Source organism: Triturus cristatus, chromosome 3_1 (genome assembly GCF_964204655.1).
Source record: "Triturus cristatus chromosome 3_1, aTriCri1.1, whole genome shotgun sequence".
In the NCBI taxonomy this organism is placed as follows: domain Eukaryota; kingdom Metazoa; phylum Chordata; class Amphibia; order Caudata; family Salamandridae; genus Triturus; species Triturus cristatus.
Window position 1 is genome coordinate 268,624,098 of NC_140583.1, and position 16,552 is coordinate 268,640,649.

General features: G+C 44.4%; 1 protein-coding gene across 9 annotated transcripts in view; it reads left to right on the plus strand.

The window, feature by feature from the left end:
• LINGO1 (leucine rich repeat and Ig domain containing 1) overlaps positions 1-16,552 on the plus strand; it is a 3,568,664-nt gene that overhangs the window by 1,988,462 nt on the left and 1,563,650 nt on the right. For all 9 annotated transcript variants that reach the window (XM_085643857.1, XM_085643861.1, XM_085643859.1 and 6 more), the window contains one exon: positions 8,265-8,428. The gene's annotated coding sequence lies outside the window, so the exon portion shown is untranslated. The remainder of the gene's footprint in view (positions 1-8,264; positions 8,429-16,552) is intronic.

The window sequence follows — 16,552 nt, forward strand, 5'->3', positions numbered from 1 at the left end:
GGCGTACCATTGTGCAGAGCTGCTAGTCACACTACACATTATGAGATCATATGCTTGTAGAGGTTATGTCCAAGCAATGGCTATTTTGGGCTATGCGTATTATAGGCGGCCAAAGTGCAATTTCAGGAACTCCATCGAAAGATGGAGAAATGAAGAGAAAAGTAGCCCTACATAATCCTACCTTCGATTCCTGTGCTCGTCATCAGGATCGGCACCGGTATGTGGTGGGAAAATCCGATATAGCCATTGGCTTAGCCGAGCACACAGCTTAAGCGCCCATCTTCTCCGGCGGTAGCCGTGCCCCAATTAAGAGTTATATTTTAAAGTGATATGTGTCATTGTGTAGATTTTAAACACAAGGTTACATTTTCTGCTATAAAACAAAACCACTGCCACTCATGTTCTGTTGTTTCCATGCACTTGCGGTGAAGTTTTACAGCAAATTGTGTGTAAATATGTGAAGTGGCAAAATAGCATAATTCCAAGAATTTCACATTACAAGTGTAACGTGAACTCCTTTAAATTACATAAACTACGCCAGTGTAATTTAAATTTCGCACTGGCATGAGGGGGCGGTGTATAATAACACCCCTTCAAGCCTTGACACTTTTGGAGGCAGAGGTATGATGCACATGACGCAGTCCTTGACATGTTGATAACGTATTTCGCTCCCCCATGACCCGCCACACCTGTTATCTGGAATATGTATGGTATACCTCCCACACTCTTTTACAGGCCTTGATCCTTGGCTCCGCTGGATGATACAATATTCCCTCAGCAGGTCTTGACAGTAGTGGCCTTGGGTCGAATGATATGTCATCACAGCCCTGTAGACCCAGGGATATGGTACGCCACTGCCATCTTATGGTTTTTTGGCTTCCTGAGCAAGATATATTTTGGGCCCTCCCTTCAGGACGTTCCTTCCAGGTGGTAGTGGGAAGACTATGGAACTCGCTGCCTCTCTCCCTCAGACAAGAGCAAGAACTTCTTAGCTTCAGACGCCAACTTAAGACCTGGCTGTTCCTTCAGTAATATAGCTCTGCAGGATTATGAGGGCAAACTGTCTCGCTTTTCAAAGGGGGACCTGTTAGTGCCGAGACACTCCTCGGAGTAGCCATGCTCTTTACAAATACCCCATAACATTAACATTAACAACATTGCATTTATTACTCATGTTAGGGTAAGCTCAGCTGTTGTGATGCCAAATGTTATTGAATGACACGTTAATCTTTCAAAAGTGGGATACCCCCAACCACACCTGAAAGCGCAGTCTGACTGGTGTACTCAGCCACAAAGTACAAAAGAAGGCTTGAACAAGCCACTTAGATCAAGCTTTTTTTTTTATCTAGAAACAACAATATTGTACATGGATTCAGTGTTTAGCCATCTTCTTCCTCCCGTTGTAGGAAAGACATGGGAAGGGTGATGTTACACCAATGGAGTAACAATAGCCCCCCCTCCTGCCCCCCGGTGTTGGGGAGTGAGCTCCAGAGGGCCCCCTCTGGCACTGTGCAGGACGGGGCCTGAGAGCTCCTAGCTGAGTCTGGGGCGTGGGGGGCCCCCTCCCTGTACTTTGCAGGGGAGCCCCCTCAAGTTTTCTTATGCCACTATGTTGGACTTGATCCTTTCTGCATTGTCACCCCCCAGATTTTCGCCTTCTGTTGTAGAACCTGTTTTTGTAGGCATTAGTACTCTGCACCCTGCTAACAGTGGTAAAAGTAATTGTGCGCTATCACCTCCAGCTGTAGTAACATTGGTATACACCTGTTTGGAACATTTAATTTACATAGAAATCCCTAGTTCATGATACTACATGCACCCAGGGCCAGTAAATTGTATGCTACTAGTGGCCTGCAGCACTCATTGTGCCTTCCACTAAATTAGCACTGTAAAGCATGTCTCAGGATTGCCATTGCAGCCTTTGTGTGCAGTTTTAAAACTGCCATTTCAACCTGGCAAAATAAACATTTTGTCAGGCATAAACCTTCCTTCTTAATACTTTAATGTCACTCCTAATGTAGGCCCTAAAGACTCATAGGGCAGGGTGCATGGTATTTAAAATGTAGTGTGTGTATGCTTAAGTTTTATGTGTCCGGGCAGAGAAAAACTCCAAAAGTTCTTTTTCACTACATTTAATCCCCCTCAGACTAACACTGTGTTACCTTTTGCACTTAGTAAGTGATAACTTCAGATTGAGAGCGGATAGCAAAATCCTGCTTCCATTCATTTAAATTTTAATTTAAAATCCTATATAGCCTCCCTTTGTGTCTTTAGTGTCCTGTGATTTACTGACAGCCATGTTGTCGGGTAAAATCTAGGTTGGGGTGGCTCCGCTAGAAGGATGGTTGTAATAGCAGCGTTATGGACCTTCTTGAGCACAACTAGGGTAAAGGAGTCCCCAGAGGAGCCCGTGCCCTTTGATGAGATAAGAAAGTAGGGTAACAAGACCAAAGCACTTGTGGAACCTGGGTCAGGATCAGAGGTCGAGAGCTTAGTTTAACACTGACTCTCTTGGATCTCCATCTTGAGGTCAGGCAAAGAGTGTACGATGGAACTGTTTACACGGAAGAGGTAAGCAATGTAAGCAACTACCCTTTCATGGCATTGAGTTTGCAGGGAGTAGGTCTACTGCAGGTGCAATAATTGTGCAGAGCTGCTAGCCACACTACACATTATGAGATCATATGCTTGTAGTGGTTATGTCCAAGCAATGGCTATTTTGGGCTATGCGTATTATAGGCGGCCAAAGTGCAATTTCAGGAACTCCACCGAAAGATGGAGAAATGAAGAGAAAAGTAGCCCTACATATTCCTACCTTCGAATCCTGTGCTCGTCATCTGGATCGGCACCGGTATGTGGTGGAAAAATCCGATATAGTAAAGTTGGGTTTTATGTTACTATTCTGAAAATGTCACTTTTAGAAAGTTGGCATTTTCCTGCCTAAACTAAATGTGTCTATCTGCCAGTGTGCAGGGTTACATGACTGCTAATGACTCCTGTGCTGCAATGTGTATTCCTTCAAAACAGTGTACAAAAATGCCCAGGGAAGATGAAAGAACTTGCCAGAACTATTTTGTGAGTAGGCCAAGGATTGCCCCTAAAATACAGGCTGGCAATGGATATAAAAGTGCCACCCTCATAAACTTGAGTGAGAACTTATGGATCTTAGGAGACTCAGAAGAAGGCCTGTCCTGCAGTGAGAAGCCTGAACAAAGGCTGGACCTGCCTGCCATAGACCCAGAATGGTAGAAGTGACTTGAAGGCTATCGTGACACAACAAGGTTTCAGAGGCCTCCTTGAGGATGCCCACCTGACCAGCACCAGCTGAACCTACCTGAACCCACTGCTATCCTCTGTTGAAATGAATCAAAATGCCCTAGAGGTGACCCTCCTGGACCCTTGGTTGGTGTTAGAGTGTACTCCTCCAAACTCAGAATTCGAAGAACAAGACTCCAGGTGAAAAGTCTTTGGACATTTTGCGTCGAAAAGAACCCACCTCTCTCTCCTCGCAAATGCACATTAACTTTACTGAGGCCAAGCCAGGAACCTAATCTGACTGCCGACATGACCTTCCTGGCTACAGTTGCCGGACTTCACGTTGACAACGCCCACCCAGCATTTCCCGCCAAGAAGAAATTCCAACCGTTGACCAGCTCTTTGTGCTGATGACAACCACACCGCCAATGCGAGGTTCTAACTGAAGCTTGGGAATTCAGCAAGCCGTCCTTGACGAACCAGTCTCTGGATCCAGCCTGCATCATAACTCCCGAGGACCTAATCGACAACTGCTTCTAGATTGAAGACTGGACTTTAAGGTAGAACTTTTCACCGGGACGAACCTGGTTCTCGTATCTGACCGATGCTCCATTGCGGTCAGCCCTGAGTGTTCTTCTTTGGCCCGACCAGATAACCACGATTGGTGCTCTGTGCTTCTTGGTGCTACGTCTCCTGAAAATGTTAAGAATTGAGAACTCTAATTCTACTGATTTGATATTTGTCATTTTGGTGCCATTTTTTTAAATTAAAATATACTCTATTTTGCTAAATTTGTTTGGGATTATTCTTGTGTTTGCACTTTATTACTGTCTGAGAGCTGGGAAAAATACTTTACACATTACCTCTAAGTTCAGTCGGACTGCTTTTGTGCCAAGTTATCAGAAGGTTAAGTACAGGTTTAACCCAGATCTCTTGACTGGGGCTGAATGCTTGATTTACTTAGCATTCCATCCATCATTTGTTGTTGTCTCACTTTTTGCTGTAAGTGGGATGGGTATGCCCAGACGTGGGTCCCTTACTCACTGGGCGGCTTGATTGAAACTAGCCCGGCTGATGAGGGGTGATACAGCAAAAACGGCCCCAGGATGCTTGTTTCCGGTCCCGTGAGGACACGGCTTGGCAGTTCGGGCTGGACTGTTCCCATGAGGAGCAGGGTCAAGACTGGTTTGCATTTCTCTGGGTCCCAAATGGGGTGGCGTAGTGAGCAAAAGAACAATGGATTTAACCCAGTCCTCTTGACTTGGGGTGAATGCTTGATTTACTCAGCATTCTATCCATCATTTGTTGCTGTTACACAGGTTTATTTTGTGACTGGTTTTGTTTACCCTGAAAAGGAACTTGTTTTTTACGTGAATGGGGCTGTTGCCCCTCAACGAATAACCCAATTTCTTGCATGTGACTTGGTGAGTGTTTATTGGACTAGGTCATAATATCAAAATTAAATATATATGCACACAGCACTTGAAATTGTAGTTTTAATTGTTGACATTCATAATCACTAATAAACCCCTTATACACATCTGGCATTCTCGCCTTTTTCAATGAAAATCAAAGCTCTTCTTCTTTCTCCGCATTTCTCTCTTTGTGTGTGCTTCCTGGCTGGCAGTGACCTCTAGCTTTGCAGAGTAAGAGAAATAGTAAGGAGAGGGAGAAAAGAGGATGACAGAGAGGTAATATTTTAGAGTGAGGCAGAGTGGTAATGAGGTATTGAGAACAAGGATAAGGAGAAGGGAAAATAGAGAGAGAGTTGGGTATGGAGAGATGTGAGGTAGAGCGAGAGGTACATTTGAAAGAGATATGAGTTAGAAGCAGAGAATGTAGACAGGCAGGCGTGATTGTGAGATAAATATAGAGAAATGCAAAGTATAGCGAGTAGTGACTTAAAGAGAGGAGCAAAATAAAAAATGAGGTATGGAGGAACAGGTTAGATAAAGAGATTAATGAGGCAAGGAGAGAAGTAAATGAAGTGGGTAAGGAGTAGAAGGAGAGATTAGGTGAAACAGAGAGACTGACCTGAATGTGAGTTGAGGTTCATAAAAAGGTAGAGATAGAGAGTAAGGAAAAGAGTGTGGTTCGGTAGAGACGAGGTAGAGACAAGGTACAGACAAAGAAGCAAGGTAGAGCGATGTATAAAAAGGGAGCAGTAGACAAAGAGATGAGAGAGGGGGAGTTGAAATAGAATTGGTACAGTGTGGGAGCAAGAGAGGGAGATTTAGAGACTGAGGAGGTAATGATATAAAAAAATAGATGAGACACGGTGAGAAAGTAGCAAAACAGCGAGAGAGTTGAGCAGGCAGAAGGGGGACAGAGAGGGAGATATTGAGAGATTAGGTAGAGCATGGATGGTGACGTAAACTGAGAGGTTAGGTAGTGAGAGATGAGGTTGTGAGTGAAGTGTGAGGTAAAGAGAAATGAGGTACAGAGAAATGTAATAGACAATAGTGAGGTAGAGACAGGGGTAAAGAGGGGGAATATTTGGAGAGATGGTGAAAGGTAGAGAGGTGAGGTAAACAGAGGTGAGGCTTAAGAGAGAGGTGAATTAATGTTGTTGAGGGCATGGAAGTGGAAATGAGGTGGAGACAGAGGGCTGAGACAAAGAGAGACGTGAGGGATAAAGGGTGGTAGAGGGGTAGCATGTGAGAGAAGGGTAAAGAGATTGGTGAGATAGAGAGATGTGCACCCTAAATATCGACACCAGAATATCGATAAAACACAATATCGAGTTACAAACTATTGAAAGTTAAATATTTACAGGTAGATACCTAACTCCACATATGCGAATCTATTGTACCACAAAATTATGGAGGATCAATCAATCAATATTAAGTAGTGCAACCGGAAAGAGAGGTATATTTCAGAGAGGGCTGTGGAGGACAGCAGAAGGTGAAGTGAGGAGTAAGTCAGATACAGATAAGCTAGGCATTCAAAAGAATCTTAACGAATGGTGAGTTTATTTGTGGGGAGAGACGTGGTAGAGCAAGAGAGGTGAAGAGAAAGGGAGATAGGAACGAAAAAAATAGAGTGGTGATGTGGAGATAAGTTGAGCTACCAAGTCAGAAGTAGTGGTAGCCGAAGGAACGGAGGGAGCTGGAGGCAGAGAAAGAGGCGACAAAACATATACCACTTTAGTGGGGGAGCCCTGTGAAAGGAGGGGGCCCCGGGGCACTTGTCAGCCTTAAAACAGCTGTGTGGTAAGTCAATGACTCCCCTGCAGTTCTTGGCCCACTGGAGGTTCTCTCAATTACACCCCACCCTCCACCAGGCCTTGAAACCTGGTACCTGGGGTCAAATGATAGTCCCCCTGCAGCCCTGGACCCTCCTGTCCTGGGTAGCCCGTCTTCCCCGACAGCCGTCAATTGCTGGAATCCTGGCGAGTGAGCGGCTGCAGGGTGTCCCCGCACCCCTTGACTGCCTCACCACAGACCCCCCCCCCCCCCCTCGCCCTCCCCCCCCTTGTTTCTCACAGATCGCGTCGCGCTTCACAGTGAATCTGACGCGGAGTCGCACACCGCGCATGTCAATATCCCGCCCGCTCGCTCGCTGTTTAATATTAGAGGCATGATATGATGCACCTGTCAGTCCATTGCCAGTGCTTTAAATGGGCCGGTACTGTCCAGTACGGAGTACCGGCACTTTTTTATTTTGGGAGGGAGAGTCCCGGCACTTCTCAAGAGAAATGCTATACTTTTAATTTGAGAGTACCGGCTCTTCTCAGAAACAAGCAGGCACTCTGCTACAGAGTACCTGCACTTCTATTTTTCCATTTCAAGCACCGCCGATATCAGACTGCAAACCACACCATTCGTACAACGAAACTTCATTTTTAATATGACAATTTGTGTTTAAAACTGTCTCCGATTATGTCTTATCGCTTTCTTTACGTTTCGTCCTCTGATTGTCCAAGAGTTCGTTTGTCTTTGCTTTTCCGCTTTCTTCGTTTCCTGTTGGTCGCATATTTTTCTCCCTTGAATATAGTCTTTCTTTCAACCACTGATTTCTTTTTATATCATCCTTATACCCCTCTCTTCCCTCTCTCCCTTACTACGCGGATTCTCATACTGTCCTCGAACCCCACAACCTATTCCTTCTGTAGTACCGTTCTTGTTCCTCCGTCCATTCTTACCTCATCCTTCTTCTTTGCCGTCTTAACTCCCGTCATTCTTTCCTCCTCTCTTGTCTGTCTCCTTCGTTCCTGTATCCCCCTACCCTCTCCCTCCTTCCTTCCTCACTTTTCTCTTCTAACAAGTGCTTCTCTTCTCTGTCTATTCATTCCTTCATCCTTTGCTTCCGTCTGTCCTCCTGGTATCTTCTCTCTCCACTGGTCCCCTTTTCCTACCCACTTTTCTTACTTCCTTGCTTTTCTCCCTCGTTTCCTCCTTCCTTTCTTCTCCCCCTCCCCGCCTTCCTCATATCCCACACACTCTCACCCTGCCTTCTGGGTTTCTCTTTCTCCATTACTCCTACTTCCGTCCCCTGCTTACTTCATTCTTGGTGTTCCTCCCTGCCCCCATGCTCTCCTGTCTGGTTCTTACTCTAACCCTTCCTCCCCACCCTTTCTTCTTACTCTACTCTTCCTTCCTTCCTTCAATTTGCCTTCATTCCATCATTCACCTTCTTGTTTTCTCCTCCAGCTTATTTTACTTCGTGTCTTTCTCTCCTTGGTTTCACCCTCTTCCTTTCTTCATACCTCTTTTCTTCCTTTAAACTTCTCTTCTTTCCTTCATACCTCTCCTTTCCTTCATACCTTCCCCTTCCTTTCCTCATTTTGTCTTTCTCCCGCCATAGTGTACTCTTTCCTTCCTGTCCCTTTTTTCCTTCCTCCTCTTGTCTGTCGCATCTCTCCTCATTATTCCTCTCTCAAGACGGGCATCTCTCTGCTACTCTTTTCCTCAACTCTCCCCCCCACCTAGCCGCCTCGCTTCCTTGTCTGCACGCATGCTTCGCATTCAGTTACCTTCCTGTTGTAACTTAACTCCTCTGTGTTACAGGCCGTTGTGATCGAGTCTGCTGCTGACACGGTCTGCCCCGTCACAGCAGTCCCACCTGAGCGCAGGTGGAGCCTTCATCTCTGCTGACCCCTGCAGATGAATCTCCGCTCACCTGGGAGCCTCCCTGCTCGCTTCCTGCAGACAGGCCGTCCAGCCATCACGAGGTAAGATGTCCCCTTTACAGAGGTGACGTTTCACCAAACTCCCTGCAAATGGAAGCAGAGCTGCCACTGTTTGCTTACTGGGTGGACTGTGTCTTTCACCTTCACAAAGCCTGAGAGTTGTATCTGCTCTGTTTGTGCTACATTACATTGTTTGACTCGTATCATGATATTTTGACTACGTTTCCTATGTGTTAAATCGAATCTTTGACTGATAGGTTGATAAGCTGCCTGAGTTGAGACCGCGCAGGTGTCTGATTTACAATCCCTCATCTGATTAATATTTTTAAATTGACTGAGAGGCCAAGGGAGTTAGGAATAAAAAACAATTAAACATTCCTGAAGCCCATTTTTACACACAATAAGGACCAGGAATCGGAGGTTAAAGTTAAGTAGTTTTAATACCGATGAATAATCAATTTAGTATATACGAATGTCAAGAGTGTGTTTAAAAAATACAGGATTACAGCTGGCACGCTGAAATATCGCAATAGGTTCAGTCTTATTTGGCCTTCCCCTTCCCGCATAATTCCAATAGCTCTGACTAAAAGTCTAATGATAGACGAGTGATACTCAAAGGACGGCCGGGGGCCGCTTGCGGTCCTCCTGAACTTTAACTGCGGCTCCCTTGGTGGCATTAATATTTAGACAAAAGATGTTAATGACTGGGCTCGCATTTATTAACCTGCAGATTAATGCTTGCCCGTTTATTTAACATGTTTTAAAACCTCCTTACACTATCCCTGACTCACCCAGACCCACGCCCGCCACCCTTCTGGTATCAGTGCGGCCATCCACACACCGTACTTAGTGGCCCCTGGGCAAATGTTTGAGAGTACCCATGTGATAGACCAATACGAACAAATACTCCACAGACACCATTTGTGCAGTCTTAAAAAAAAACAGAAGTAAAGGAGTGAGCCGTTGAGGATAAAAATTAGGCTGTCTGCTTGATCCTTGTCCTGCTAAAATTCTCAGCCCGTGCAATGGAAACTATAGCACCCAATTTAAGTCAGATAAGAAACAGTTCTTTAAGAACAGTAGAAGTCCCAGAAGATTGAAATAAGGAAATAATAATATATTTACTGACTGAAGAAACCAACAGTAGGTCCTTAAAACTTTATTAGCTTTTGGCTATTCTGCCTGTTACCAAATATGTCAAAGGAGGATTGGTGAATAGTTGATTATCCAGATACATAAGTGAAAATGCTGCCCTTGAATATCAGACAGGTTTCATGCATACGATGGAACTGGCATGGGTTTGGTAGCTTTGATGAATAAACTGCAGTTGATCCAGCAGTAGGCGGAGTAGCTGCTCTTGGCCTGTTGGATTTATCCACAGCTTTTCACATGGTATCTCACTCAACACTGGTCTCCTGGCTCAGTGACATTGGGTAAAGAACTTTCCTTGGATTGGCGTACCTCCTTTTGGGAAGGCCGCAGCCGGGCAGTTATGCTTCCACCATACACTTTTGGATGTGCCAAGTCACGCTCTGGTTTTCCTCAGGTCTCATCATTGAGTCCAACCCTTTCTAACATACAGGGCTCATTTAGCTTAGCTAATTAGATCTTCTGGGTTGGATCTCATAACTGGTAGCCTGTGCTCAGCACACATGAATCTCTTGGTCACACCCCCCTACAAACAGAAGTGACTAGGCGGATGCAGGTTTGCAGTACTGGCAACTAGATTCTGGAACTCCCTTCCACTTGACATCAGAGCGTGCACTGACCTTCTGAGATTCAGAAGGCTTCACAAGACTTGCTTATTTGTCCAAGCTTATGACTAAAATTCAAGCATGTGACTAAACCTACAGGGCTCCGGCAAATCCTAGAGACAGCGCCAAGAAACCAATCGGTGTACGTGCGCTCTATGAGAAACTTTTAATATAACATAACGTAGATAATGCCCAAAGAGTAATAAACATGAGGAGTGAACACTAATCTGCCAAGTACAATTTTTAGAGATTATATTGAGGAAGTGGCTTCCTTGATGCAAAAGAATTATGCAAAATGTAATACAGATAAGACAGGCTTGCTCATACTGAGAGAATATTATATTAGATTGACTCAGGACTGGTTGCCTTCTTCGCCGGGAGATTGTCTGGTCCCAGTAAATTCCGTAAGGAATCTTGGATGTGTGTGTGAAAAAGTGCTGGATGGTGCTGCTCAAATTACAAAATGTCTTCAGAAAACACTTTCCTTTCTGCTAGGACAATAGAAATGTACAGTAATTTGAGAGATTTTAGGCTCCCACCTTGATTACTGTAATAGACTGTATCTCGCACTACCCAATTTTTCCTTAAAAAAGGCTTCAGATTATCCATTATACAGCAGTAAAAGTGAGGTTTAGAGTTCCTTGTCGTACATCAGTCTCTTATCTGATACAGCTGCATTGGCTGCATATTGGAAACAAGTCTCATTCAAGGCACTATTGGCTCGATTTAAAGTTTGGCAGATGGATCACTCCATCACAAATGTGATAGATATCCCGTTTACCCTACGATAAGTGTATTATATCCTTCAGCAGTTGTAGTAAGGTGGAAAGGATATCCGCACTTTTGTGATGAGTGACCTATCTGCTAAATTCAAAATTAGGCCCAATGTATCTGTCAGAAATTAATCTATAGGGCAACCCGCTTTTTATTAAGGACATGATTTATATGTTAGGGGAGAGGGAACTCTTTCGCTGTTGCGAAAGCGTTCTCTCCCTGCCGACACAGTGCTCCACCCACTGAATTTAGATGTGGGTGGACCTTCAGTTTAGCCACGGCGGTGATTACTCTGTCAAACTTCTCCGACAACCTGAGGAGTAAGAGCCATCGGAGAATTGACTATACATCCAACTGCCCAATTAGGATGGGCGGACATACAGCCATTTTTTACTGGCCGTCACAGCCAGGCATCCCTGGCTGAAAGGGACACTAAAAAAGAATTCATGCCACCTCTCCATGGGAGATGCCTCCCATGGCAAAGGGGGAATTACATTTTTCATTTTCAAAAGAAAATCCGCTTCAGGATTTTCGTTTTTGAAAATAAGAACTGTGTGATGCAGGGTTCCGTCATGTTGCCGGAGCCTTGCACCAAACAACTAAAAACATTGACAGCCTGCCAATGCTATATAAATGACCACCTGCTTGGCAGTCATTTATAAATCTGGCGGCCCGTACCTCATCCTGGGTGACAGAGTCATTTTCTCCATCCCCCTGGCAGTACAATGGGCCGTCCGCCAGGATATCAGTGAGGCCCTTAGTCATCATTCTTTTTCCTTGGCGCAATCTGCATTCAGCTGCAGCATGTGGGTACACCCTGCCAAAGATTGCCAAATTAAGATCTAGTGGGTGATCCTTTCCATAGGCCACATCTATTATGTAGAATTCTCTCCATCTTCATTTGCAAACTTACTGGTGTGCATTTGACTTATGAAGGATGCTTAAGACTCATCTGTTTACAGTTTCAATTCATATGGTTATCACAGCCTTACCCCCGGATGCCTTTTTGGTTGTTGTGCACCTTCGTAAACACTTGAGCATAACATAACTTGCAGTAGTGTGCATGCGTCCACATCTCAAGTGCTGCAGGTAAGTATTCCTATGAGTGCTGTGCTATTTTTGGGTGACAGTGGGTGCCTGCCTTCGATTTCAACATATGTACCCATTATTAGGTTTGACATGTAATGGTGGATGCAACGTTCATTGCAAGCACACTGTATTCTATACTCACTTTGATGGGCTTTGGCTCAAACTCCTGTATCTGTCAGCTTCTTAAGCTTCAGCTATTGGCTTTAGACATTGTCAATCAGATCTTGGCTCAGCTCACAGGGGTATTTCAACCTCAGTTTGCCTGTTGGCTTTTTGGATGTCCTTCCACCTCCTTGACGTGCATGAGGGCTATTTTACAGTCAGTATGCAGCCCAGTTGCACTGTGGAACAAGTGCTGAAAAAAGCATATAAAAATGGATACTACAGAAAAGGAAGCTACCTTTAATAGTCTATATCATCTATTTTTCAGATGTTTATGTCTGCTGTTGTTCCACAGTGTGCAAACAAACATTGGCAAAGACAATTACACAAAATTCAACCTGTTGGCTTACCAATTCATATTATCAGTTTTCATCTTTTGGAGGGGCACACACACACTCATTTTCTTCTTTGTCTTTTCTCACATTTGTATTGTAGCCTGGATTCACTGGAGATATTTCAAACATGTAACGGAAGGCATAGATTTCAATACACCCAAATTCCAGGGTAGCAGAAGGGTTGCTACATACCATTTAAACTGAGACGGCATCACAAGGGTCAAACTTTTTCCCATCCTTAGATGCTCAACAGACTCCTGTTTGCATGCACCCTGGACTTTAAATTTACAATATTTTGTTCCACCATATTTAGTTCTCAATAGCTTGGCCCCACAATATTGTATTCTATAGTGGCGGTTTCTGTTGTAGGACCTGGGGGGACCGCCTCTCCACTTTCTAACTAGTTAAAATGCATTGCTTCTGTCTCAAAATAAATGCAAAAGTACCTGGCTTGATGTCCCTTGTGCTGAGCCTCATCGTGAGTTGAGGCTCTGAAAGGCAGCCTCTTCTGCATACATGGGCTTCCCACCACCCAGCCCATAGATATAATAGGAGAGGGCCTCTGGTGTCACAGGGCGATGGACACTGAAGCCCTGCAAGAGGCCGTCCTCCCCTCACGTTTTGTTCGACTTAAACCTCCCTTTTCAGCATTCCATCTTCAATGTTTACTTGAAGACACTGTCAGCCCAGGAAGTGCTATTGCCTGTGTACTGACAGAGCCATGTGGGTGAGTCATTAAAGCTTTAACTTAATTTAAACAGTACAGATAAATTGTCCATTATTAATTTTCTTCCACATGCTGTATGTAGGTATAATTATTATTGCTTACTTTTTAAACCGCTGCGGCAGGGCTCATTTATTTTCCCATAGGCAGCAAAACCTAATCAGCGTGTTTGCGAAACAGAACATCTAACCTGGATTCTACATTGTGGCTCCTCTCTCGTCTCTAGAGTACAACAGAATGTGTGTCAAGTCTCTCCTTCTACCTGCAGAGAAGAGTTCTGCACTCTATGCATGAGTGCCCCTTGGCTTAGCTCCTATGAAAGCCTTTTCAGTACCCAGTGTGTCATGGGCCCTAGTGCAAGGAGGGAAATGTGTCCCCTGGCGGCCGTGTGAACTGTCGCAAACAACAATCATCAGCCTGCTGCACCAACGGAAGGTGCGCCGCTGAGCGTTATAGAAAACAGGTGCTGTTGAAAAACATTTAAGGATGGGCATGTAGTACACCTTGCCACAGTTGTCATCCTCACTGTATTGATAAATACCATAACCCCACCCACCCGCGCTGCACCATGGGAGAGTTATATTGGCTCACATTGGTTCCTAGCAATTCATGATGGATCTTTTCGCCACCACCTTCTTAAAATTTTCACCAGCCACCACTAAAATGTTATATAGTGGGTACAACCTGGGTGAAGATCTTCTTTGCTTCTCAGAAGAACTTCTGTCATTGCTTCAGTGGCCAATTGAACTGCATGCCAGGTAGGGACTGAGAGAATGTCCTCCGACCTGTGAGTGATTGACATGGGTGGCCTCTAAATAACATATTGTGTTGCAAGGTTGTGCAGCAGCGTGCAGGCACCCCGTTGCAATATTTGGAACAGTCTACTTGAGTGACTTCTGAAGGTCTCATCAGTACAGATGGAGACAATCCCTCTCCTCAAATACCAGTCCAGATTATTTCAAAGATAGCATCTGCAATAACTTGTGAGAGATGTTCTGAATGCAATACTAGCATGCTTGTAGAACATGAAAACATGAACCTCACTACGACGAAATACACCTTCCCTTAAAAATAGAAAGCACATAGGTTTCCGCCTATCCACATAATCAAGAAAGCTTGGGAATGGCACCTGGATCTTTTAGAGCAAATGATTTTCTCAAAGATTCAAGAGCCCTCTACTATTTCGTAGATTGCTTTCCTTTGAAGAAAGCACTCAAGTTGTGACTGGAGAAAATGTGTCCGCGCACACCGTGCAGTGTTTATCTGGCAGTATGCAGCTGCACGCTACCGTGCCATTACGGACGGTTATTGATGTACCCGATGTGAGGCTGATCAAGATATGGGCGCTGATATTATCAAGGTGGTAGCAAAGGTGATTGGCCACGGCTATTGTTAGGGAAAAGAGATTATCAGTTCTTGGTAGTCCAATGGTTGTTGTCTCCCGTTCATTTAACCCCCCCGCACCCTCCCCCCGCAACACATTCATAGTCTTTGCACAGCTGTGTGGGCTCATCTGGTGTATCGGAAGGCTCACTGATGTAGAAGGGAAACTTTTCTCTCCATCGAGGCTCTTTTGAAGACATCGGAACTCTTTTAATGCTTGTAGTTAAGATCTGATACATTTCCTAGTTAGCCGGTGTTGGATCCTGGTAATCTGTTCTCTACTAAGGAGTTCAGAGTGAGCCGACGACCTCAAAGGAAGGCTTCCTGAGACAACACCTGAACCCAATGCTGACTGCAGTTTCATGGATTGTATCATAGACTTAAATAACTATGATTTGAAAAAATAACTCAAGGGAGAAGGAAGGAAGGAGCGAACGGACCCAGGACGGATATACAGTAGGGTGATCCAGAGGAGCGCGCCTAGACTAGAGAGAAAAAAATGGCGAGAGATTGCTTCAGTGAAGGATAGGCATACCTATGTTAAATAAGACCAATTTTCTATGGCCTTTAGGGAATATAGTAAGAAATAAGTGATTTACGGTTGCATTATTTTGATTTGTTTTGTACGGTTGCATTGTTACTGAGTAAGATGCACATGAGTTGGGGTGAATTGAGGCTAAGTGGGTTAGAGCGGCATTGGGAAATAGTTGATGGGGAGAGCCTGTAATCATATTGGAAATACATAAATATTTGGGATGCCCACCACCACCCGCTATGCTTGTAGCCTCATTTATGATTGTAGCAGCTCTGCCCTTCGTCGCCATTTTGACCTTTCGACTACCTGCGGAACAGCCCACTACTCACAGAGATTGATTCCACTTCCTCCTCCTCGCACCTCTCACCGGTGTGGAGAGGAGTTATTGATGCTGCTTTCTGCATTACCTGGTGCAGAATATCCTCAACACAGGACATACCATGCCGCGATGTGTGGATCCGGTGAAATCGGAAAGATTTGTCATATTTCATAGGTGTTCTCTAAACCTTGGATATCATAGGATGTTTGCATGAGTTATGGGGGAAGCCCAGCCTTCCAATGTGATTACAGGAACCCACAAAGTCTCCAAAGTGACACCTTGTCTTCAAGGTGTCTGAGAAAAACAGAAAAGGCATCAAAGCGGAAGCCAACAAGGAGAATTGAGTGGAGGAAATCGGCAAAGAAAAGTCTGGACTTCTATACTCCAAGGCACAAGAAGTTTTATATTATTTTTTTGCTACTTGACACATTTTTAGTTCACCGTGAGTTGATAGGGCATGACCCTGAAGGCTTACAACAGCAAACTTAGGAAAGTAAACAAACGCACTAAAATCTAGGTTTTCATGCGTCTGATGTGTCAATACGGATAAGAGAACTTGAGCTGCAGGGCAAATCCAAGTTTGGATTTAAGTCTGGAGTGAAAGAGCAGTTATCTGTAGGACCTGTTGTTACCAGTTCTTTGAAAAATACATGGAGTGGGCTTGGGCTCCTCCCATGGAGTATATTTCTCCATCCCTGTAGCGTTGGTTGTACCATTTCACGTCTTATGCAGTGCTTGCATTACAGTGGATGAGGGACTATATTACATATCAGTAGTAGACTGAGTTAGTATACATTAAAATCAACATCTCATAGATGCATTTTAAGCTGAACTAGACCCATTTTTGTTTCTTTTTTTCCACTGCAGCAGGCTTTTCCTTAATGTTTTACTCAAGACTCAAAATCAAAGCAAGGCATATTTATTAATTGCTCTTGTGCTTGTTATTTACAGTGGCAGTTGACAAGGACTCACATTTTGCACATAGCAATGATTGTTTAAGAATCCCACTAAAAGAACAAACTGCCGTGTCTCTTCTAACATAATCCTTCTCTCCCCTGATAACCGGCGCACTGTATCTAGGAAGGAAGCAT